This window comes from Passer domesticus, chromosome 6, assembly GCF_036417665.1.
Source record: "Passer domesticus isolate bPasDom1 chromosome 6, bPasDom1.hap1, whole genome shotgun sequence".
Lineage (NCBI taxonomy): Eukaryota > Metazoa > Chordata > Aves > Passeriformes > Passeridae > Passer > Passer domesticus.
The window spans coordinates 55573554-55597470 of NC_087479.1; the positions used below are offsets into that span (position 1 = coordinate 55573554).

At 43.0% G+C, this 23917-nt stretch overlaps 2 long non-coding RNA genes across 3 annotated transcripts in view; one reads left to right on the forward strand and one right to left on the reverse strand.

The window, feature by feature from the left end:
- The window catches only part of LOC135303793 (uncharacterized), a 64872-nt gene extending 53469 nt beyond the window's left edge, over positions 1-11403 (forward strand). Inside the window, exon 3 of the long non-coding RNA XR_010365173.1 lies at positions 11312-11403. This is a non-coding gene — a long non-coding RNA (uncharacterized LOC135303793). The remainder of the gene's footprint in view (positions 1-11311) is intronic.
- LOC135303791 (uncharacterized) overlaps positions 1-13713 on the reverse strand; it is a 50059-nt gene extending 36346 nt beyond the window's left edge. For both annotated transcript variants that reach the window (XR_010365164.1, XR_010365165.1), the window contains exons 1-5: positions 13589-13713; positions 9776-11872; positions 9025-9093; positions 6615-6712; positions 5248-5339 (exon numbers count right to left, since the gene is read on the reverse strand). This is a non-coding gene — a long non-coding RNA (uncharacterized LOC135303791). The remainder of the gene's footprint in view (positions 1-5247; positions 5340-6614; positions 6713-9024; positions 9094-9775; positions 11873-13588) is intronic.
- Between the last annotated feature and the right edge of the window lie 10204 nt (positions 13714-23917).

A 23917-nucleotide genomic window follows, 5' to 3' on the forward strand; every position in this document is an offset into this window, starting at 1 on the left:
TCTGAGCAGCACTGAGGTTTGGGTGGCTTTTTTTTGTTGCTATTGTTGTTTTTTAAAGCATTTTGATGCAGAAAATCGTTCAGGGAACATATTTATAAAAGACAATGTATTTATATTCCCTACAAGAGAGACTTAAAATCCAAGCTAGAGCTAACTGTGAAGGCCCACCTTGTAAAAATTTGCCTTAAAAAAGCCTTGAACTTGTGATGGCTGTAGGAGGGTTATCTCTGACTTCATGAGGGCTGAGATCACGTGTGAAATGAAAGAACTGGAGAAGGAATAACCTTGCAAAATGATGGTGTTTTTTTCTAAACAAAGTATGATGCTCAAGCAAGTTCAGTATCTAGGCTGAATAACAGAAATGTCCTCTGAAGGCAGAGGTATTGCATAGCTGAAATCCAGGTCCAGGCAGTGGATGCAGGGGAGTTGATTTTTCAGCAACTGCTGACCCTTTGACTCTAACAGTTGAGCGTTGGATCACATTTGAACATTCACACAAAACTGATTTCCCCATTAAATTGATGGGAACTTTGCAATGTAATGCATCATCTTCAGCTGGCTGATTTGTTTCACAGGGCAACTTGAGGCAGCAAACTTGAGGAGCAAGGTAGCCCAAACTAAAATGAAATATCCTTCCCTGTCCCATTTATTAGTGTCAGCATCAGCATAAGCTTTTCTCCTTAATGAACTGATCTTTCATTCAGGCCAGAGAGGATCCTGAGAAAGTTTTCCTTGCTTCTTTATATTTTGCCAAACTTCTAAGTGGGCTCCTAAAAACTTATTGAAAGCGCATTACTCAGTCTGACACATTCCATTTATTTCAATATGGTGACAAAGAGGGAAGATCTAGTTAAAAATATTGCAATAGCCTTATGGGATACTTATGGGTTTTTTTTTTTAAATGTAATACATCACAATAGAATACTTTGTTTTTGTAGAAGGGCATTCTGTATTCGCCAAAAAAGCTGCTGACTTAATCATTAGTTATGATGAGAAGAGATTTAGTGTTCTCTTTCTTTACACTGTCACTGAGAACAATGTCTATGAAAAAGCCTATGCTTCCCATTATAAATCACTATAAGCTCCATGAAAATTTCTCCTCTACCCTGGGGTTTAAGGGAGCAGATACTCGGTAATGCAGCCTCCCAACAGCAGCACTTTATGCCGGGCTCTACAAGTCTGTGGAATGCTATGGTTCACCCTAAGTCCAGGCACTACGAGTGCGTGCAGTTCCCATTGTTCAGCAATTTATGAATGGCTACTCTTTGACAAAAAATGAAATACCTCTTCCTTTGCAGCCTGTGCATATTATTAAAATGCTCTAAAGCTGTAGCACATTACCACTCTTAGCATTGCAAATATATATTACTGTTTATCATCAGACTGCCTTTGAGAAATACCTCTTCCTTTGCTCCTTCACCCTCTCATGGCCAAGTTTCAGATCTTATTTAGGGTAAATGTGGATTCAGAAATAAAGCAAATCAAAAAAGAAATGGTTCGATGTTGCCAGGATTTTTAGTGAAAAAGCCTCTGCTAGGATTTTTCCTGTCCTGAGGAGCTGAGGGCCTCAGGAAAGAAATGTAAACAATAACTATCTGCTGCTGTGGAGTGCCACAGGTAAATCTTCCATTGGTCTATGTAGATTGTTTTCAATCAGTGACCAATCACAGCCACCTGTGCCAAGGCTGTGAGCAGTCACAGGATTTTTGTTATGCATTTCTATTCTATTCTTGTCTTTGTAGCCTTCTGATCTTTTTCTCTCTGTTCTTTTAGTATAGTTGTAATGTAGCATTTTAGTATAATATATATCATAATAAATCAGCCTTCTGATCAACATGGAGTCAAGCTTCGTGTCCTCGCACCAGGGGTTCAAGTCAAAGCAACAGTTCATAGGTCGGTCCTTCCTTCACTGGATGAAGAACATCATATCACATAATCTCAAAAGGACAATTCAACCTTAAAGGTTTTATGGGGGCAGTTCTAAGATGCATAAGATGAGAGGTGAGAGATGCATCTCTCAGAATTATTTGTAAAAGAAATACAGATTTAGAGACTTAGCATTAAACATACAGGTTTGACAGTCTTTAACTTTCTTCCCTTACTTCGCTCCTCCCTAATATCATAGTCACATACATTGGCTGGATTTTATTGTAGAACTTTGTAAAGAAGAAAAGAAAAAATAAGAAAGTGAGTGTTCCACACATCTGTCAGCATTTTTTTTGTTTGTTGGCCCAAGCTGACTGCTTTTTTTTTTTGTTTCCTAGTTTATCAGAAGGCTATAAAAATGTTTTGAAGAAAACAAGCCAAGACATTTTCCCTAGATTTTGGTGTCCTCTAATATTTAAATTCACTCTTTTGAGTTTGTTTCTTATTTACTTCTTCCCCCATCTCTTGAAGATAATATTCCGAGAAGCAGAGTTGCTTGTTTCATCACAAGCAGTTTCAAATTTGTCCTTTGCCAGGTTTAAGTCTGCAAGCCCTGTTCAAAATTCATATCACTGGGCTCAGTTTGAAAGGGAGGACTTTGATTCAAAGTTCTCAGCCACCCACACTGGACCTGAAAGGCCTCTAGAAATAGCCCTTGTCTGCATTGTTTCTCAGGAACCAGAATAGACACATTCCCTCTGGTCTGCCCTGAGATATGGATTTGGCTCAATAAGCACATGTCAGCTGCAGAAGCAGCTGGCTGTGGAGCAGTTTTCATGGAAACTGGGAGCCTGCATCCTCTGAAAAGATAAAAAAATTATTTCAGTCATTTATTTGTTAAACTTTTTAATTTATCCTGGATGAGGTTTGAGGTGGCTAACGGTGGAAGTCTAAGATCAAATTCTTACTGGCCTTTGATTTCAGTTTGATGATTGGCACTATTACTGTGAATAAAAACAGTTCTAAATCTGCAAAGAAACATGCCACCTATGTATGCTAGATGCCTGCAAGACCTTTGTGCTAGAAAGCAACAAGATAAAAGCACAAGATAAAAGCACATATTTTATGTGCTTGGCTCCAATCACAGCTCCCAAAGCCACACGCTGACATCAGGATTCAAATTTTTACATTAAAGCAAGGCATGCCTTAGCCCTCACAGGTAAATAATGCCTGAAGACATTATCCACTTTAATGGTTTTATGGATGTTGGAGCGTCCAAGCTGAGCCAATCCTATTAATGGGCTGGGAACAGAGGCAGCCTGGTGATTCCCACTGTCAGCATTCCCCAGAGGAGTCCTACAGAAGTCACCAGCATGGCCTCCCTGTCCCTGCCTGGAGCTTTCAGAAAGAACAGTGTTGTTCAAAGAGAATCCAACACAGAAAGCAGCTCTTGTGTAGAGAACCTCACCAAAGTAGAGGTGCTGCCCAAATGGACTGCCAAAGCCTCAGACTGTCTCAACCCATCTGGAGTCTGAAGAGCTTGGACAAAATCAAAACTCTTTAAACTTCTCAACAGTACCAAATCCTCCAGTAATGACAGCAATTAGCACCTGTCATCTCCATCCTCTCCAATCCTACAAAAAAGTTTCATCTACTTTGTAGATTTGTTCCCGACTCCACCTGTGAAATTTTTGCTTTCTAACATTCAAATGAGATTGAAAAACCTGTGCCAAAATTAAAGCTAAAACTGCAAGTTCGTAAACCCATGAAAATGTAACAATTATTGCAGTCACCTTCTTGTGTGATCTGTCTGGAGTCGCTGGTTTCTTGTGACGGATTCTGCCATCCCGACCTACACTAACCCAGTCCTCTCCAAAAACAGTCTTGTGCTCTGGCTTTGAATCCCACAGCTTCTCAGGAGAAAACAAGGCCAGTCCATTCCCACTTCCACTCACTTCCACTCTGCTGCTCTCCAGGGGTCTACCCAAACTGACCACCCTGGCTTTGCTACTCTCCAGGGGGAGGCAGAGCCCAGAAAGCAGATGGTTCTCTCAAAGGATCCTTGTCCTTCCTGCAGGTTTTCTAACTCCAAACTAGAGAGGTAAAAAGTGGAGCAAATGTGACCCTGACAATCGAGATCCTTTGCTCATACAAGCAGGGCTATTAAAGCTGAACAGGAACATACATCATAATAATTAAAGTGGGCATGAGTTGGCTTTCAATTGCAGGAACTCTGGGTGACCACATTTCACTTTCCCTGTCATTGACTAAGATAGAATTTCCTCCTTCTCATCAAATGGCAACTCTTTTATTTATGGATTACATCTATGCCTTGGAAGGAGGTAGAGTTACTGATAAAGTTTTCCTGAAAAAAACATGCTGTATTTTCTTTCAGCTCACAGATGACTGCAGTTGATCACATCTGTTTTCCAGCAGACATCAGTGTATCCAATTAGAAAGATCACAGAATATTTTAGAGGTCTTAGGATTATTTGGTCAGCCAAAAGATTTGGGCTTTGAAAAAGAACAAGAAGACATATCTGGTATGTGCTAGTTTTTGTGACAACCATGGTAAAATATTCTCTTAAAACTCGTTACACAGATCTAATCCTTAGCATTAAACATATATACATGCAAAAACCAAGAGCTTGGGGTTTTTCAATATTATGTTAAAAATTGTGGTGACTAAATGACTTGCAATCCTGGCTGAACTGACAGGAAAGGTTGGGGTGTTCATGGTGACAAGATATTTCAAATGCAAAAAGTAATCAACCTCTTCCTTGAAAGAATACATGAAGCCTTTAGAAAAAAAAAAAATTAAAAAATCATTACTTGATGGAAATGTTAGCAAAATGTTTTCATAAGTTGTTTAAATTTTCATCTTCATCTCTGATATGACAAATATAATGCACGGAAGAATCTTCATACTAAAGATCAGGATGTTTTGATCTCTGTAGTTCCAAAGTAAAAATCTGTTTTGATGCTTTCATTTTAGGATATTCATGACAGCAAGGAAATCAAACTTTATGGAAAAATACTGATATCAAAGAAGTAATCAGTTCTTAGTTGCAAAGTCTGAAAACACCTTTGAAGTGTCTCTGGCAATTAATTTCTTGGTTTTTCACCAATGCTTATGTCCATTATGTCCTCCTGTCAATTACTTCCCAGGATCTGACAGCTGAAACCATGGGGGCTCCAGTGCATACCTACAGACACATAGTTCAGTGGATTTAATAGTTGTTGAGTTTTTGTGGGTATGGGGGGGAAAAAAAGCAAGAGAAAACAATTGGGCATTATGGACAAAAAAAGGCTGAACACAGAGCCAGAAAGCACAAAAAAATTATCTTGAGAAAAGCGAATTGGATGGGATTTTGAGTGTACCTGTGGAAAGGCCTTTGGACTGCAAGCCAGGAAACTCTCCCTTATGGCTTGATGCCTGCTTGATGCCTTCAGCTGAGCAAAGCTTTGCGTGTCTAAGCAAAACAAACAGGACTACATGAGAAATTGCATTTTCTTCATTGAAAAAAAAGGCAACTCTCCGGAAAATCAGTCAGTTTTAAAAGGAAACAGCCAACCTTCAAATGTATCGTGAGTCTTTCAGCCAAGCCCTGAACCCTGAGAACTTCTTCCTTCCCAGTGCCACAGGAGAGACATCCAACATTGCAGATTCCACACAAAGATGCTGGAGCATCCCTGTTGCAGGAGTTGAACCCCCTCTTTGGGACTGCCAACCCAAAACTTGACCAAAACCCCCACCTTACACCTGCATGGTGCTGTGCTGCAGCTTTCCTTCCACAGGGCTTCCTTCACCTTCCGCTGGTGGTGTTGGGACAGGGCTGTTGAACCCCTCAGGACAAAAGGAGTTCTGCAGAACCTCGTTACACGTTAAATATAAATAGTTCTATTGTAGCTTTGCATGCTACAATAGATGCTATTTCACTTGGGCAAGTGTGTTTTTTGTTAGACACATAAAACACAGAGTGGGTTTTAATGGCTGATCAGATCCCGTTAGAGCAAATTGCATGTTTAAATACATTCAGTGTTTAAATACATGAAAGGATCTCTATTATTCTACAAATTTCTAGCAGCACTGCACCTTAAAAGGAATTTTATAGCAAATTTGTAGCTTTGCAACCAGCTCATGAACCAGGGGGCATAAAAAGGACATGTGTTCCAAGAGCAAATACATTCCATATTTCAGAAATAATAAGTTCTTGCTAGAACCCAGATCTCATCAGTGCAGAGAAAGGATTTTGCACCCATGGGAAGAAGGACTTTTCTGTCTCCAGCAGAACAATTGCAATCCACACAAACATTCAAGACTAAAAATCCACATTAGGGGAAACACTGTCCCAGTAGATCTGGCTCATAGGAAGTATAAAGATTTAAATACTCAAACAGCAATAAGGTTTGTGCAAGTGAATCTTCATTCAGGCAGGAAGAAAATGCTCATGTGATCCTGGAATTAATGAAGGTTGTAGTATTAGAAGGTGCAAGACACAAACATCTCATAGCCTTAAACCTAAAATTATAATTAGTAAGTAATATTTGAGCCTTTGTACTCTATATGGGGATTTATGTTAATTTATATGGGTAAGCAGCTGGAGCCCCAAGCAGATCACTAGGACCAGGGAGGTGAAAGTGAGAATATGTGATGACTTGCTGGTATTGAGAAGGTAAATGAAATCCTAGGCTTTTTAAGTGAAGAATGAAAATTCTTCCTTCTCTACTTACATTTTATTACTTACAGTCATGGTTCTGGATCTCTCCCCATAGCTTTCTTCATGTAAACAGTTTTTGTTCAGGCATTGGAAGTTCCAGGTTCACAGAGAGGGGATTCACAGCCCTAATTAGGAGAAAGAAAATGAAAAAGAATGAAAATAAATCAGAAACTGAATAGGAAGCAGATTTTAAAGGTGCAAAATTTTATTCTTCCATGAGAAAAGTCACATTGGTTTGAAATTAGTGAAAGCTGTTAGATGCCTTGACTAATACCTAAGCCACAAACAATGAGCCACAGGGCATCCCCTGCACATTCAGCAGGGCAGTGAGTGCAGGAGAACACGGTAATGAGTTGTCTGCAACAAACCTCAGAGTCTTGAGGCAACTCCTCTTTGTTCTCATTTATGTAAATCTTTACATGCACTCAGGACTGAAGTATTTGAGCCCTTTCAGCAGTGCACCAAGCAGTGATGCACTATGACCTCCTACATCTCTTCCTCTCACAGAAAATGAAATCTAAGAGGGTGGACCTGGACAGCTGAGCAGAGGGTGGGGAGCCCTGCCATGGTGTGCACTCCCCAGAGAACTTTGTGTCTGAGTCATGCCCTCAAAAGTGCTGTCTCTTGCAGAGATCTGCTTTCTCTATTTAGGAAAACCCCGTTGTGCCAGAAAAGTAAAGCTATTTTTTGTGACAGGGCACTGGCCTGGCTTTGCTGAGGGTGAACGGAAATAGCACCAAGGTTTGTTTTTCCTCATTCACAAGCTGCAGCCATGAAGATTTACATTTATCTATAGATGATACATTCTGAATGTCACAGAAAAAACAAATAATTGAAGAAAAATGATCCAAAACACATCATGATTCCAAATAACTTGAATAAAATAAGCAAAATAGTAAAGATGAATACTGCACGATTATCCAAAAATTGCAGAAAATGTTATAGCTGTTTTTTTCCCACCTTTTCACTGCATCCAAGTTTCAGTTAGTGCAAAAATATGGAAATTTCTATTTGCAAGCTAGAGAGATTTCCTGGGCTCAAAACCAGGGTATGTCTTTAAGACAAATTCATGGCTCCAAAAATCCTATCACAGATGACAACCTACATTATTCCTTTATTCTCTATACACAGTACCTGTAGATAAAGTTTGGGTTGATTTTCTTACAATGTGTGCAAATGCTTCTGTTGTGGAAAACTCCAGGTTTCCAGTGGTATAAAATCATATTGTGAGACAAGAGCTGTCTCATGTTTGGAAGTCAGGAGGCTGCTGCTTTTTCTATTCCTTCCTGCCATCTGCAAGATCTCATATGGGGTAAAAACGGGAAATTACTTGAGCAAATCTTCAGCTTTCCTCAGTTTGCTTTAAATAATGTCCTCAGCCTTCTGCCTCATGATTTACATAATAAGGAGACTGTGTTGTGTTATTACATCAGTTTCATTTCTTCAGGGAAAAGGGCTCCAGATGTATTTGACTAAGTCATTAGTGCAAACATCCCATATTTGTAACAGCATTCCCTAGATCAACTGTAAAGACACACTGTTGATTTTGGCTACAGCCTGAGGAGTGGACAGACACTGCCACTTGATCTAAGCAGCTGCCTCCTCATGGCTCCCTCCAAGTTCATTGTCATGGAGAGAAGTACAAACCCCTAATGGATCCACAACATGAGATTCATGAAACCTGGCAGATGACTCATCTGACAAAAATCACTGTTGTACAGCTATTCAAGGAGGAGGGGAAAAAAAAAAGATTTAGGCTTCCTTAGAGAGATTGCTTCCTTTCGTCAGGGTGTTTTTCTTCACTCATATGGGAATGAAATTACAAACAAGGACAGAGTGGGATCCTGACACCTCAGCTGCTGTCAGTGGGTTCATTGGAAGCTCTAGTGAGTAAAGTACTAGTCAGGGTGAGGAAAAGTTACAAAAGCCCTTCCTATCTGACTCGAAACCATCACTGGAGTGTAAAAATGAACAATATATGGCCCAGCATAATTCTAGAAGTAAAAGCATCTATTTTCCTACATTATTTGCTGCTTGATTCAACTCATACAAAAACTTGACTACACCAAATTATTACTCACTATCACATATTGATAGTGAGTAATAATTTAGTGTAGTCAAGTTTTTGAGCAAAGGGAAACTTTTTTAATCGCAGATAAAGTCTCGTTGTTGATTTCCTTTTTGTACCCTAATATTGGAAATTAGAAATGGAAAAAAGCTAATTAAAGATAGGTAGCTTTAAATTGTTAGCAAATTGTTCCAAACAGGCACAATAATGCACATGACAAAAATGTGCAAGCCACTTCTCTGAAACACTGCTGCAAAGAAGAAGATACATGGCTAAGTAGATAAGCAGCTTCTAAAAGGAAATAAACTAAATAACTTATTTCTTAATAGAAGTTTTGAGAATAGGTCAGGAATTCTGGTAGATGCTCACCTGTTTGTATCACATTTGTGCCACAGCCTCTATTTGCTCCCTCAATGCAACCATAAGACTGAGATTTTTCTGTAAATGGTTGGAATTCTAAATTGAGTAAGGACTGTCATGTTCCCATACAATAAACACTGTATTTTTCATTTAGAAACATTTCATTTAGAAAACATTGTCATTTAGCATGATACAAAGATGTGCAAGAATTACAATGTACAAGTAATGGACAAGCAATATATATATATATATACGTGTATATATATATACATTAAATATTTTACACATGCGCTCCTACAGGATTAGACCCCATTAAAAGGTAAAAAATTGCATTTATTGCTGTCTCCTGGCTTTGTCATAACTGTTCAGATTCCTGTTGCTGTGCAGGACATGTGATATTTGCACTTAATTGCATCATTTGAAAGCCTTAGAAGAGGGTATTTTAATGATTAAATCAATGTAAACCAGGTTTCAGAGCCAAAATAATCAAGTCTGACCAAGGCAAATGTTCTCAATAAAGTGAGCTTGCCAAACACAAGAGCTAATTAACACCTGATTCTAATTTGGTGATTGTGAAAGTGTGGCAATGAAGCCCTATGATTCTGCAAGTGGAAATAACGTTGCTTTCCGCCCTTGGTAGATTGCATGGATTGCCCCCGTGGCCAAAATTCCTCCTTTTGATCCATTCTGGGTACAATCCATCAGAGTAGAGGCAGCTACACTCAGGTTGTACAGTACTTCCCTGGCTGAGAATATTTACCATTCCTTGGTGACTTCCCCAGCTGTAGTGGTTCCGAATGAAATCTGATCTCCCTCGATGTCAGCTTTCATTGACAATTTTCAAGATGAGAAAGTTCAAAATATCCCACTGACTACAAATGGCAGAAACACGTGGTCACGTTCTTCCGTATTTCCTGTTATGATGGATTCTAATTTTTGAGGGAGGAAGGAAGACTTCTCCTTCAGCCAGTTTTCACATGGGGAGTTCAGGACCTCCTGGGTACTGTGGCAAGGCACTGGGAACAAAAGTAGCAGTATGTGACTAATTCCTGAAGTCACTGGGCATTTGATCAGTCACCTGGATAACTCAGGGCTTTGCGTTGACTTCTTTACCCTCTTCATAATGACACACAGCAGACCAAGCACAGCCTGGCATTAGATGGGATCTTTGTTGACACCCCAAATGGCCAGGACTGGCTTAGCAAACAGAAAAGGGCTGAAAGGACAATTTTCCTTCCCACATTAACCAATGAGTCTTCCCAGTAGACACAGTCAGTCTCCTCTGTGGACAACTGCAATACTTCAGACCTTGGGACCATTAATCCAGTGTCATCTCCCAAATTTTTTTTTTTTCTTAAGTGCACACTTATCAGCAATCTCACATTTCTTTGCATGAAGGTGGCACCACTATACCCCAGTAACTTTTACAAAATAAAGTTACTGCTGCCTTAGACCTGAAAGTTGTGGCACTTCTCACTTGTGATGTGCTGAAAATAACATGCAATTGAACTCCATGTGTGACATACACAAGTAATTAACAGGGCATACAATATATGAAGCATCTTCAAAAACAAAGCGACATAAATTTAACTTCTAGCTGATTGTTGGTGAACCCAGTTACAAAATCAACACCTCATGTATTTGTTCTACACAGCAGCTACATTATACCATCTACTGATCTTTTTAATGGTTTACTCGGATTACTTGGTCCATCATTAAAAAGAAAAAAAGAAAGCCAAATTTGCAAGTGCAGGGTCTACAGACATATTTGAAAAGACTCATAAGTATTTTATTACTTCTGCGGTGCAAATGTATTTGACTACCTGTTTAAAGCAACTGCAGTTTTTTCTTAATAAGGGTGAATTTGCACTATAAACAGCATCCTCACTTTGGAAACAATACTTCCTTTATCTGCTTATGTTCAAAAGCTCCTACCAGGGAAACCTAACTTATCTGTTTCACCTTAAAACTGGAGCTGCCTGTCAAGCTTTGACAATCTTCAGATTCTTTTGGAAATAGGAAGCAACCCATTGTGTTCAAATTTGCTCTTAGTGACAGCTGATCCCACAGGAGCATCTAGTTAGAAAATAATTGAGAGCACTTGAAACAGAAAAGACTGCAAATCAGGTATGACAAGTTTGCATTCAATTGCAGCTCTAAAACTAATTGTCCAGTTAAGAAATAAGCTTCAAAGGGGGGGGGGGGGAGGGTGGCGAACATAAGGGGAAGGAAATGAGAAGTTTGTTTATTGCATATGCACTTTCATTCTGACAATATTTTCCTCTTTAAAAGGCAGGTCTGGAATAAGCAGCACATAAAAGGGATGGGCCCAAAGCAAAGCCTCCAAACCGAATACTCCAAACTTTATGACTCAAGCCCATCTGTAGTTTGTTATAAACAAGACATAAGGCATAAATGAAAAAATCTGGATGCAGAAGGACAGAGGCTCGATTCTGGTACAATTGAAGTGAACAGAAAATCTCTTGCTGACTACAGAGGACTTTGGATCAGGCATTAAAATTCCAGAGTAATACTGGCACAGCTTCAATCGTGTGAGTGTGTGTGCGCGCTTGTGCATAAACACACAGACAGCCCAATATTAGGGATTTTTTACCCTGACTCTTATGTCAGACTATAACACCGGATGTCAAAAATGAAGATAACATGGGAGGAAGTTTATTTTGATGAGGAAATCCCTAAATGCTGTTGAAAATATGCTTGGAATGGTTAATTAGCATGTAGGGGCTTTGGAGGAAATGGTATCTTGCAGCTTGACCATCATCTTTTTGCCAGGTTTCCCTTCAATTTATCTCTTATCTGCAGGAAACTGTCTCACAGCTTCTGAATCTGCTGTTGGCTAAAAAGAGAAAAAGGACAATGACTCATTGTTAGGCAACAAGACAAGTTCTATTTGGATTCTAAATTTCCACATTAATATGAGTGAATGTCCTATCTACTGTACTTCAGCCCATCCAGGGGATATGCAGGGTGGGCTCTGAAACCAACCAAAAGTGAAAGTTCCTCCACCAAAACAACAAACAGTATATGAAGACATAACACCCAAGAGATGAAAACACTGAGTAAGGAAAAAAAAAATCTTATGTATTTTCTATTACTAAGGCATCAAAAAGGCTTCATTAAAAACGAAAGTATTGCAAATAATGGGTAAGACAGGATGCAGGAGCTGATGCCCACCGAAGTTATTGCTGGTCAGACAACATTAAGCACCTTGGCTGCTGAGACTTTTCTATTCCAGGGGATATTTTCATGCACAATCAAACGCGGGATTCCTTAGGAATGACTGTTTGATTGTGCAGCGCTGGTCGAGGGCTGGCAGTGAAGGTCTGCTTAGACACACGTGGTGAGAGGGCTTGGTGCATCCAGCAACCACAAACAGGGGTCGGGAAGATCACTGGAGCATCCCGGCCCCCGGCTGGAAATCCCTATGGAAATGCCGACCTTAAGGAAGTGCTGGGGGAGGGACGAGATGCATCAGACGATCCCCGAGCCAACACTAATGAGCACATCAATGAGAGGATTAAGAAGGGACGGGGACGTGTTTCTCCCACTCCCTCTCCTGCAGTGATTCCTCCAGTGCTCAGAGGTGTGGCTTCGTTTGGGTAAGAACTGAAAATTCAGCGGCTTCTCCAAATGTTACATAAAAGGAAAAAATTACATAAAAACCACGACCTAAGTGTGTAAATATTTTTTCCAGTTTCGCTGACCAAATCCCAAGCATGTCATGCGTCTTGCATTTTTTATTCCCCTAATTCTCTCTCCCCAGTGTTGAGCTAACATCTGAAATAAGAGTACACAATCAGTATGTTAATAATCAAAGAGTCTGCTCTATGCATTATGCAGACATCAGAGGAATTTCTTCCACTGTCTGATGAATATTATAAACAGGCCCGTTTGTATTAACAGAGCCTTGTGTAGCAAATCCAAAAGTGACAAACCAAACAGCTTTAAGTGGCTGCATTCCAACCCCAGAAGCTCCGAGTATCAAACATCACTGGAGACCTGCATCCCGGCTGCATGTGAGGGAAACTAAGAGGCCCACACTGTTGGGCTGGAGGCTGGGTGCTGAAGCACATGACTGTGACGAGGATTTTTTAACCACCAAAGTGACACTGCAAATGCAATCTGCTATTGCAGCTGGGCCAGGGCTGCTGTATCAGTAACCAAGAGGGAAGGCATTTGCTCTGGAGAGAGTGACACTTCAGTAAGGGTTTACATCTGAGTCATCATCTCTGCCAAAGCGTGTCCATCAGCTGGCTGGTGCAAACACTGCAGGGTGGCAGGGAGCTCCTAAGGTCTGGGACTGCCTGGCCTCCTGTGCTGCCCTGCTGAAGGAAAGGTGCCCTTCCTGCAGGCCGAGGACTAGATGGCAACTCTTGGACTTGGAAATGGCAGCAAACATTCCGAGCATGTGGCCAAATTGCTTGAATTACCACCTGAAATTTAACATTGAGGGCAAAACAGGCACAGCTCCTTCCCATTCCTGCATAAAGTGCGCGAGACTCAAAGCATTGAGGGGTGAGGGGAATAGCAGGAAAGGAAAGAGGAGAATCACCTTTTTTTCCCCTGCTCTTTTCCCTCTCTACCTTCTCTTGGGAGACTGGGAATCCTCCTGGAGCAGGCTGAAGTGGGAGAGGGACATCCTCCTTTCTGCAGCTCATCACCACTGGACACGTGCAGAGGTCAAGGCTGCAATCCTGAGGCACAGTGAGCTCCCAAGGACTCATTTTAGAGGAGAGAAGGCTGCAGGTCCCTTCGTTTCACATAACTGGATAGAAAGGAATGCTCAGACCGTCATAAGCCATCCACAGTTTTCTCTGTGCCTACCACTGTCACAAGGCTCGTGCACCTTCTAGTGGAAGGGACTAGGCCAGAAATGCTGGGAGAAGTTTTAATCACCCAGGGTGCAGGATGCTTATTTGCTGTTTAATCCCACCAACTCACTTGAATTTCCAAAGTGGGGCCTGGAAACTGTGAAGGGACAGTTGAGATTTCCTGTTGGTGTTGCATCCAGTAGCACCGGAAATATCACAAGAATAGCTTTTCTTGTGGTATTTTATTACTTCTGCTTCTGCTCCTGACCGGAATTGGGAAGTACAGGGGTGCATGGAAATGAAATATAGTGGTCAGGGGAGAGGCTGCCAAAAATTTGGAAATGACAACAGCAAGAAAGGTCATTCACTCAAGTCTCAGGAAGTGCTTCCAATCTGCTCCTATTTTTTTCAGACATATTTGCATGATGCTGCTTTTAAAAGTCATTCACCCGAGGCTGGCATCAGCACCCATTCAAACACGGACTGTCTGTGGTTTAGCTGGGAGTTCTGCTGCTAAGTTCCTATAGAGAAGTGGCTTCTGTTTCCTAAAATGTTTAACTGACATAATCCATCATCAGAATAGGCCCAAGGGAAAAAAAAAAAAGCCACATCCTGCTACATCTCAGTTGCATTGCCTTTATTTAATATTATGGCAGCATGATTAGCCATATTAGACAATATAAAATCTGCTTTCCCTGGTCAAAAGAGAATCTATTTATCTGTATTTACTTCCTGCTTGAAATTGTTTGACAAATGCTATGGGCAGACAAAATCTGTCTAGCAATTGTTTGTAAATACGTGTTGCAAATATTTTTCAGCTCTCTCAAGCAAGGGTTCTTGGTGGCAGTGGCAGTGGTGACTAAGCAGTGCAAGCAGCTGCTAGCAATTCTCCCCCAGCCACATTTCCCCTGAAGGCAGCCCAGGGGCTTGATCCAAATGGGAGGGGAATGGCTCAGGCAGGGGTGGACACCTAGGAGCAGTCAGGAGGAAGGGAAAGCCAACAGCAGCTCAGGCTAGCAAAAGCTGTTTGGCAATTTACACCCTTGGCATTGCAATCAGACTACCTAAACCACATGGGACTGATTCCATTTCCTGTTTGGTTGATTTAATCTTAACAAGTTACTCCTGTTTCTTCCTGAAGTGAATTCTCCTTCACTGCAAAACTAATTTTATTCCATTATTAAATAAGTGTTGGCTGCTAATCAACCCTTTGCCTTCCTGAACAAGCTCCATTTGCAAATAAACCAAATTAAAAGGAGAATAATGATGAGCTATTATTTAAAAGACAGAACAAGATTCTCTGAGTTAATTTCCCTAATTATCTGTCACCCTAAGAGCACTTTGCTCAGTTTAGATTAGAAAAGTGAAGTTTTGCTGCAGAAATGCCAATGTCATGAGGAATAATGATGGGTACTTTCAATTCCTTTTTTTGCAGGAGACTTAGGACACTTGTCTCACCCATAAATAATTGCACTGGAGTTAGGGGGGCTATTCCATCATGATAAAGATAAGACAGATTTGGCCCAAGGAGGCTGTTTTTCTGATAGTGTTTTGGAGAGCTAAAGGCACATGCTGATGGAAGGAAAAAAAAAACTTCCTGTAATAGTTGGTTCCATAGCTTTTGTAATACAACAGGAGCAAATTCTGCATCAACAACCTGTGCAAGCAGGACAAAAACCCATTTCTTTCAAAGTTCCAAAAATTTTGTCTCATTCCTCACTCCCTCACAGCCGCACAGATATTCCAAAGCACAGTTCAAAATTCAAATTAATTATTGTTGTAAAATACCTTGGCTATCATCAAGGACTTTGCTGCACTCTTCAGAGGGCTCCACTCCCAGCTGTGCTTCCCTGGGGTCGCCACAGATTTCCTTTGCCAAGGAAGAAGATGGTTTGGAGGCAGCCTCACTGCTTTTCCTTTTTTCTTTTTTTTTTTTTCCACATCCTGTTCTGTGTTGCCACTGTTGGGTGGTTTTTGGGTCATCTCTATTGGCTGTATGTACATTTATTCATTTATTGCACATCTGTCCTTCCTCTGCGTTAAAAGCTGGGACACTAAAGTATAAATTTATGTCGTGCAGTTGCATAATAGATAAATGCTTTGAAAAATCAGGAATAACAGAAATTAGCTGAAAGTTTAAACAGCAGCAGATGGAATCTTACGAAGGACTAACAGGTTATTGTAGACTGACACAATATTCAGAATCACAGAATGTGCTGGGTTGGGAGGCACCCATCAGGATCATTGAGAACATTTCAATGTCTTTTCACACACTTCAGAATGAGGTATTGGCATCAAACATTGTAAAGATGCCTGTTTAAACCTTCAAGATCATGCAGCAGCTTTCACCCAGGGCTTAAGAATGACTCCTCAGCTTAATGGCCTTGGTGCTTCCTACCTGGTCAAGAAAAACTGTAAGAGTCTACCAGGAGAAATTTAAAGTCTGTGGGAAATTTGACTGAAAAAGACAAAAAAAAAATCTCCTCTACCTGGAATTTGCCACAATTGAATGAAAGTGAAAATACAGAGCTGGTTTACATGCATCCAGTGTACATAAAATGAAAAGATTGGATAGGAATAGGTGGTCCAGACTAATATCACCCCTCCCTTTCCATGACATTCCTCAAAAAGCCTGAAACAGTCTGGATTCACTTACATATTTCTTTGGCATTTGGGAATGTTTGGGTCTGAGGTTTTCTGCTGAAATGACAGGCACCTATTGTTATGATTTTAGTATCTATATTTTAATTCCTTTCTAGCACTTCAGTGGAACACAGAATTTTCAATCAGCTCAGTGCTCTCCGGATGACTTTTCAAAGTAGCAAGTGCAAATTAGATGGTGAAGACCTAAAAATGGTATGAGGGTCAGCCCATGAGGAAAGTTCTGCAGTGAGTTCAAGCTAGTTGTGGTCCTGGCCACCACAGCTGAAGTATGGGACAAAATTTGGATTTGATTGCTGATAGCCTCATAAAATTCTTTCCATATCACTTGTGTTTCTTATGTTTATGAAGAAACACAAATAACATCATTATTTCCCGGGATTATTTCAAAGATAAATTAATTAATTTCTGTTTACAAATAATTTGGATTTTAGAGTGGATGGGGAGTGGGGGAGAAAATTAAACAAGAACTCGGATGGGCCAAGAAAAACAGCTGATTTTCTTCATTCTGTTTTCAGCAAAGAACGTGAACAAGCGCTCAAATCTACCCCAGTAAATGCGAGCAGAAGCCCCCAGAGTTAATTATGTGTTTTGGTGCTTTCATAACAGGGAAAATCGACAGGAATAACTGAAAAATATGGCACATATGGCAGCCTGACCCCTCCATGCTCCATCCCCAAGCCTGGCATGGCCTGGCCACGACTGCCCTACCACTGCAAACTCTGGATATACCCGGGATCAGGGGGAGCAGGCAGCAGCACTCAGGCACCCGAAAGCACAATTTGTGTCACTGTGTTTGAAATGTGAGTTTTAAATGCTCCCCAGGGCAGATGGAGAGAGTGGGGGAACAACCCACCCCACTGGGGAGCCCGGATCATAAACCTGGGCTCAGGGCTTGGACTGCAGCCGAACCTTGCAGCTCCTGCTTGGCCAAGTGAGACGCAATTGAACTGGAGCACATGGACTGGAACTCCTTAATCGGGAGTTATTTGATCAGCACAGCCACCGGGCACAGGCTGGGCGCTGTCCCAGCTCTGCCCTTCGAGAGGCTCGCAGTTATTTAAGGAGCATTCTTTTAATGCACTTGAAAGAAAGCAACTCCTGGCCTGCCGCGTTATCAGGCCTGTGCATCTCAGGATCTAACACGTTTTTGAGCCGGTTATCAGCGGCAGTAAAATCAACATTTATGGCTTCTATTCTTGTGCCATATTTGTAGAAGTCGCAGCGCTATCGCTGAACAAATGCCTCTTTCATTGCCTTTCTGGAAACATAAAGTTCTTTTAAAGCCCAGAAAATTAAATTGTGTTTGTCTGAGAGACGGCATGTAGACAAAATCTGCTTCAAAAGTCAGAAGGCCCCTGAGTCAGAGGGAAGTTCAATTAATTTGTCAGAGAACTGAAAACAGATGATTTCAATCAGCACCAGGGGATGACTTCACGGCTGGGAAAGGCCAGAGCTCCACTTCCAGCCGCATTAACGCGCGGCCCCGCAGGACCCGCTCGGCTCGGAGCCTCTGGCTGCGCGGAGCTGGGCTCAGCCCAGCCGAGCCGAGCCGGGCTGGGCTGAGATCAGCTGAGACGAGCCGGGCCGAGCCGGGCCGAGCCGGGCTGGGCTGAGATCAGCTGAGACGAGCCGGGCCGAGCCGGGCCGAGCCGGGCTGGGCTGAGATCAGCTGAGACGAGCCGGGCCGAGCCGGGCCGAGCCGGGCTGGGCTGAGATCAGCTGAGACGAGCCGGGCCCGGCCGAGCCCAGCCGAGCCCAGCCGAACTCAGCCGAGCGCGGGCTCGTGAATGGCCGGCATGCCGCGCCTCCCCATTGGCTCCGCCCGCGGGACTGGCCAATCAGCGCCGCGGGCGCTGCCGGGGCGGGGCCGCTCCGCCGCCGCCGCCACCGCGTCCTGTGCCGGTCCCGTCCGTGCCCCGTCCTGTCCTGTCCCATCCCTGTCCTGTCCCATCCCTGTCCCCTCTTGTCCCGGTCCCGTCCGTGTCCCGTCCTGCTCGTGTCTCGTCCCTGTCCTGTACCATCCCTGTCTCATCCTGCTCCTGTCCCATCCCTGTCCCCTCTTGTCCCGGTCCCCTCTTGTCCCGTCCTGCTCCTGTCCCATCCTGTCCTGTCCCATCCTGTCCTGCCCTGTCCCATCCCTGTCCCCTCTTGTCCTGGTCCCGTCCGTGTCCCATCCTGCTAGTGTCTCATCCCTGTCCCGTCCTGCTCCTGTCCCACCCTGTTCCTGTCCCTTCCCTGCCCCATCCTGCTCCTGTCCCATCCCTGTCCCCTCTTGTCCCGGTCCCGTCCGTGCCCCGTCCTGTCCTGTCCCATCCCTGTCCCATCCCTGTCCCCTCTTGTCCCGGTCCCGTCCGTGTCCCATCCTGCTCGTGTCTCATCCCTGTCCCGTCCTGCTCCTGTCCTGTCCCGTCCCTGTCCCGTCCTGCTCCTGTCCCATCCTGTCCTGCTCCTGTCCCATCCCTGTCCCCTCTTGTCCCGGTCCCGTCCGTGTCTCATCCTGCTCCTGTCCCTTCCCTGCCCCACCCTGCTCCTGTCCCGTCCCTGTCCCGTCCTGCTCCTGTCCCTTCCCTGTCCCTTCCCTGTCCCGTCCTTCTCCCGTCTCTGTCCCGTGCCTCCAGCTATCCCGTCTCGCCTCTGTCCGGTCCCATCCTCGTCCTGTCCCGTCTCATCCTGGTCCCACTGTGGTCCCGTCCCTTCGCTGTCCCCTCCGTGTCCCTTCCCTATCGCGTCCCGTCCTGGTCCCATCCCACCGCTCGCTGTCCCGTCCATCCCTGGCGGCTTCCCGGGATGCGGGGCGGGGCCGGCTGTCCCGGCCGGGCTCGGGATGCTTTCCCGGCCGCGCCTGCCGCGGGGAGCGCGGGTGTCGGAAACAAACCCTTGTCCCATCCACGCCACGGACACGGGGGGCCCCCGCGGGATCGCCATCCCTCCCTGCTCCCCTTCTGCACCACTTTTATGAGCAGAAGTAAGGGATAGTTAAGAAGTAACAAAAAACAGGGAATGTTGCTTTGAGGGATTCCAGGCAAACACCTGTTCCCGAATCATACGTTTCTTCTTAGAAATATATATTGCTACTTTCCTCAAACAGATGATTAAGTTAAAATTAGCTCGATTATTTAAAGCAGTAATTACTGTGATTTGAGATAATGGAGATACACTTTAAAATAATAAAAATAATAATTATTACTATTACTATTACTATTACTATTACTATTACTATTACTATATTATTATTACTATTACTATTACTATTACTATTACTATTACTATTACTATTACTATTAATATTAATATTAATATTACACTCCTTTATATTTTAAAGTTTTGTGCTGCTTTAGCGCTGGCAGTATCTCAGGAAATAATTTTATGCCATAAAAAGTACTGAGGAAATATATTAGAGTGCACTTTTATTACTCCCCAAAATATTTTATGCATTTTTGCCTTTTTTAACAAGGTTGGACAAAAAAAGAGTATTGTTTTTACACTCTGCACAGGGTTATTTCTTTCCATCCTTGGATTACCTTTGCCACCGACACCAAGGAACTTTGAAGCAGCTCAGAAAGGGATGGCTCCAATCCCAGCCCTTGTACACTAAACCAACCCCAGCCTCAGCATCTTAATAGTGAAGCTGCTGAAAACACAGAGTTTCTCTTACAGGGCAGATTTTGTTCTTGCCTATTTAACCCCAATTTAGCACTAACTAAGCGCTGACAGAAGATAGATAAAATGGTTCCTGGAAACTGCCAGGAAAAACTCCATCCAGCTCCTACTGAAGGGAGCAGAAAAGTGACGGATGGCTTCGGAGTATAATCAACAAGTGGGAAGGATGGACGCTGGCCAAGAGTGCTACGCATGCCTCACTCAGCATAAAATAAAACGTATGGCCACGGTGGACAAGCTATTCCACATCTCTCCAGCGTCCTGCTCCTCCACCAGCCAACATCCTGGAGTTAGCAGGGCCAGTGAATGGCTGGACTGGCGCTCTCACTCTCTTTGGTCACTGAAATATGCTGGTGCTCCTCCTCAGAAGGCACTCAGATTAGCAGGATCCCTCTAAGGGAATGAAAGATTTGTTGTTCCCTCTGCTGTGGTTGTCTTCCCTTTATTCCTTTGGGAAGGTCTGGTAGCTCTGGCATCTCCTCTGCAACCTCAATGGACACAATCTCAAGGAAAATTAATTTCTCTGGTTTCTCAGAACCTGAAAAGACCTAACCTGGTACAACACCTTACAAAATACACACACACACAAATTACAGAATTATTCCTCAAGAAATAAAGAAAATACAACAAAAAGCAGAAATTAATTTTACAATTATATAAAAGAGGTGCTGCCACCTTTTCCACGAAGTCAGGGACAACATTATCACTAGCTGCAGGAGAAGCATGATGATCCCTGAAGTTTTTGCCTGTTCATGAAACAAACACTGACCCTGTTGCACATGGCTGTGTTGTAAAAGCAAAAATTGATTTATACTCATAATCTGTTTAAACTCTAATGGCAGAAGTTAAACTGTACAAGTATCTGGATCCAAGCAGATAATCCCACTGTTCCAGTCTCTGTTATTCCTATAAAATTATATTTGTACTATTTATGGAATGTGCAGATACAGGGGAAAAGTATTTATAGCTGTTTTGACTAGTTCTACTGTATGCTTAGAGAAGAAACCATGGAATTTGGGGTTTGGCATTTTAGGCAAATTAGAGGGCCCCTAATTCTCTTGACTGCCATTTGCTGCTGTGTGGTTCTCAGGTCAGCCAGGCATCTCTTGTTGGAAGGGAATACAATTCTCAGCATCAGCCATGTCCTCTTCAGCTAATTATCTGTAAAGTGCACAGCCAGCTTCTCTCCCTGGACTGCAGGAAATGCTGACTTGGGCCACATTTTGGAAAAGCTCTGACATCTCTGAATCAGGAGGAACTTTGTATTGATTTTACTGCTTCTGTTTAAGTCAATTCTTCACACTTGGAATAAAAATGCATTTGTAGCTTTTGTCACGAAGAAATAAGATAGCAAAATCCTTTAAATATGACTACAAATTAAACTTTGAATTTTCTGTCACCTTGGAAATTAGCTTTAGGCATTTTAGTATGTCAGCCACAGATTTTTCAATTTCTCTATGTTACATTCAGTAAGACATAAAGTATTTAATGTTTGTTAAAGCTCAGAGGGTACTGCACAGCCTGTTGGTTTGGTGAAGATGGTTTACAAATGTGGAGTCCCACTCCTCCAGTGACCATAAGGAATCTGTTTGCTGTTTTAACCCCTCTTTCCCTGGAAAAAGGACACAGCTGGCTCCTGCAGGGAGCGGGACTTTTGAGACCTGGAGAATTTGAAAAAGCATTTTCTGCTGCTCCTTATGCCCATGTAATGAAATCCTACACATCCCAAAAGGGCTGTGAGCGCCGTCCAAGAAAAACTGTCCCGAAGCAGAAAATTCTAAGCGATGGGTTTTCTTTTGCTTTAAGAATTAGTGTCACTCAACAAAACCCTTTGGTGGGTGGGGATGCCATACCACGACGTGCAGATAGCCTTCCCCTCCAGCACATGACTGCAGTGATAAGCAGAGTCAGATGAGACTGCTGGGCCCACGGAGGCGCCTGCTCCTGCTGAAAGGGAGCGTGTTGTGGTGCACCAGTTTTAGTTGTTCTCTTGCACTGGGTGATTGGGATTTGCACAGAATAGTTTGATATTGCACTGTATAGCTTATATCACATGCTTTGTTATCCCTTTCCCCCATCTCATGGTCTTTCCCTCACCCCATTGGCTGTGGAGCTCTCCCTCTGTCCCCATTCCCCGGTATAAAAGCTCCCTGCTTTTCTCCCATGGTTTGTCCACTTGGTGTGTCTGTTGGAATAAAGGACAATGCTTCCCACGAGGAGGAGAGAGCTTCTCAATGTTTTACCTTCATCTATGAAGTATCATGTGGGCAAGGGTCCATAACTAGCCCAGCAGAAAACACAATATTTCAGGAGCGGGGTTGTCCCCCCAGCCCAGCACTGATGGACCTGTGTGCCCCTGGTGTGGACACCAGTGCTCACCTGATCCCTCTGGGAGTTCCTTCAGCTCTCTCAGGGACCACATTGGGGAAAAAAAAAATTAAAAGAAGATGTTTAGGTATTTGCTGGCATAGGGAGCTGAATCAGCTTGCTGAGGAGCACCAGCCCCAGCCTGAGTGCTGTGCCCTGCTCATGAAGGGTACAGCATGGATTTGCCTCTTTCACTGGCAGCAAACTGTTCTTCAGCCACCTACATGACTCAGTCCAAAGATTTTTGTCCACTGGGACAAAAAAAGGGCCATTTTTTTAGTGTAATTACACTCATTTTCTCAACATATCCTTGCCAGCATTTCCCACTCTTGCAGTATTATGGTTTTATTGGAGGGAAGACAAAATATTTTCTCCAGTAATTCAGAATTCTTCCTTTCTTCATTTCTGAGCAGGAAGAAAAGGAATCATCATAAACCAGCATTGTACTGAGTAATGAACCACACTTGTTTTATCACCCTTTTTTTTTTTTGCATATATTGGTAGCACTTAAGAAAATCCAGTCAAGAATCAGGCCCACATTGTGCAACACATTAAACAAACACATAGTAAACAGCCAGCCCACGCCACTAGTGACTTTGTATGCTTGGGGTTTTATAAAACCTTCAAATTGGAATATTTTGGATGAATCTGGACATTCCAAAATGAAGCATCTAAAGTAATAAGTAAAGGAGGCTGTGTTGGAAAATGTCATTATTGCATTTAAATAAATTGGCCTAGTTAGATTAAATGAACAGCCTTTAAAGAAGTAATTCTTCTTCCATTCTGTGCAGAGGTTCTGTCCCAGACCACCAGTACTCAAAGTAAAGAGCCTGTGAGAAACAGCTGGATCGAGTGAAAAATCAAGAAACAGCCTGATATGCATTCAAGCCCATTTAATTACACTTCCTAATTATATTTCCCATGATAATTATATACAGTATTTAAATGCAGCATGCTATTTCCTGTTCGGAGTGATTAAAAACACCCTCCCGACTGGCGAAGAGATGCTGGGGACGTTTCAGATGCTGCCGATAAGGCGCGGCTCCCTCGCAGACGGGAAAAGCGCCGGGATCGGGGAGCAGCCGTGGGCAGAGCACCCGCACGGCCCCTCCGGCTGCGGAGCCGCTGCTCACCTGGGAAAAGATAGATCCCTCCCACTATCTGCTGCATCTGCGCTCCTGGGTCAAAATATTCAAATCCGGCTGCTCCGAGTTCAGCATCTCGCTGCTTATTAGCACATCTGAAGGAGGCTGGCAGAACACCCAAGATCCCGGGTAGACAGGAGCCAGAAATCCCTCTCCTCTTCCCCCTCTCTCCTCCTTCCTTCCCTCTCCTCTTCTCCCTTTCTCTGCCGTTGTTGTTCACAATCCCCGCAGTGC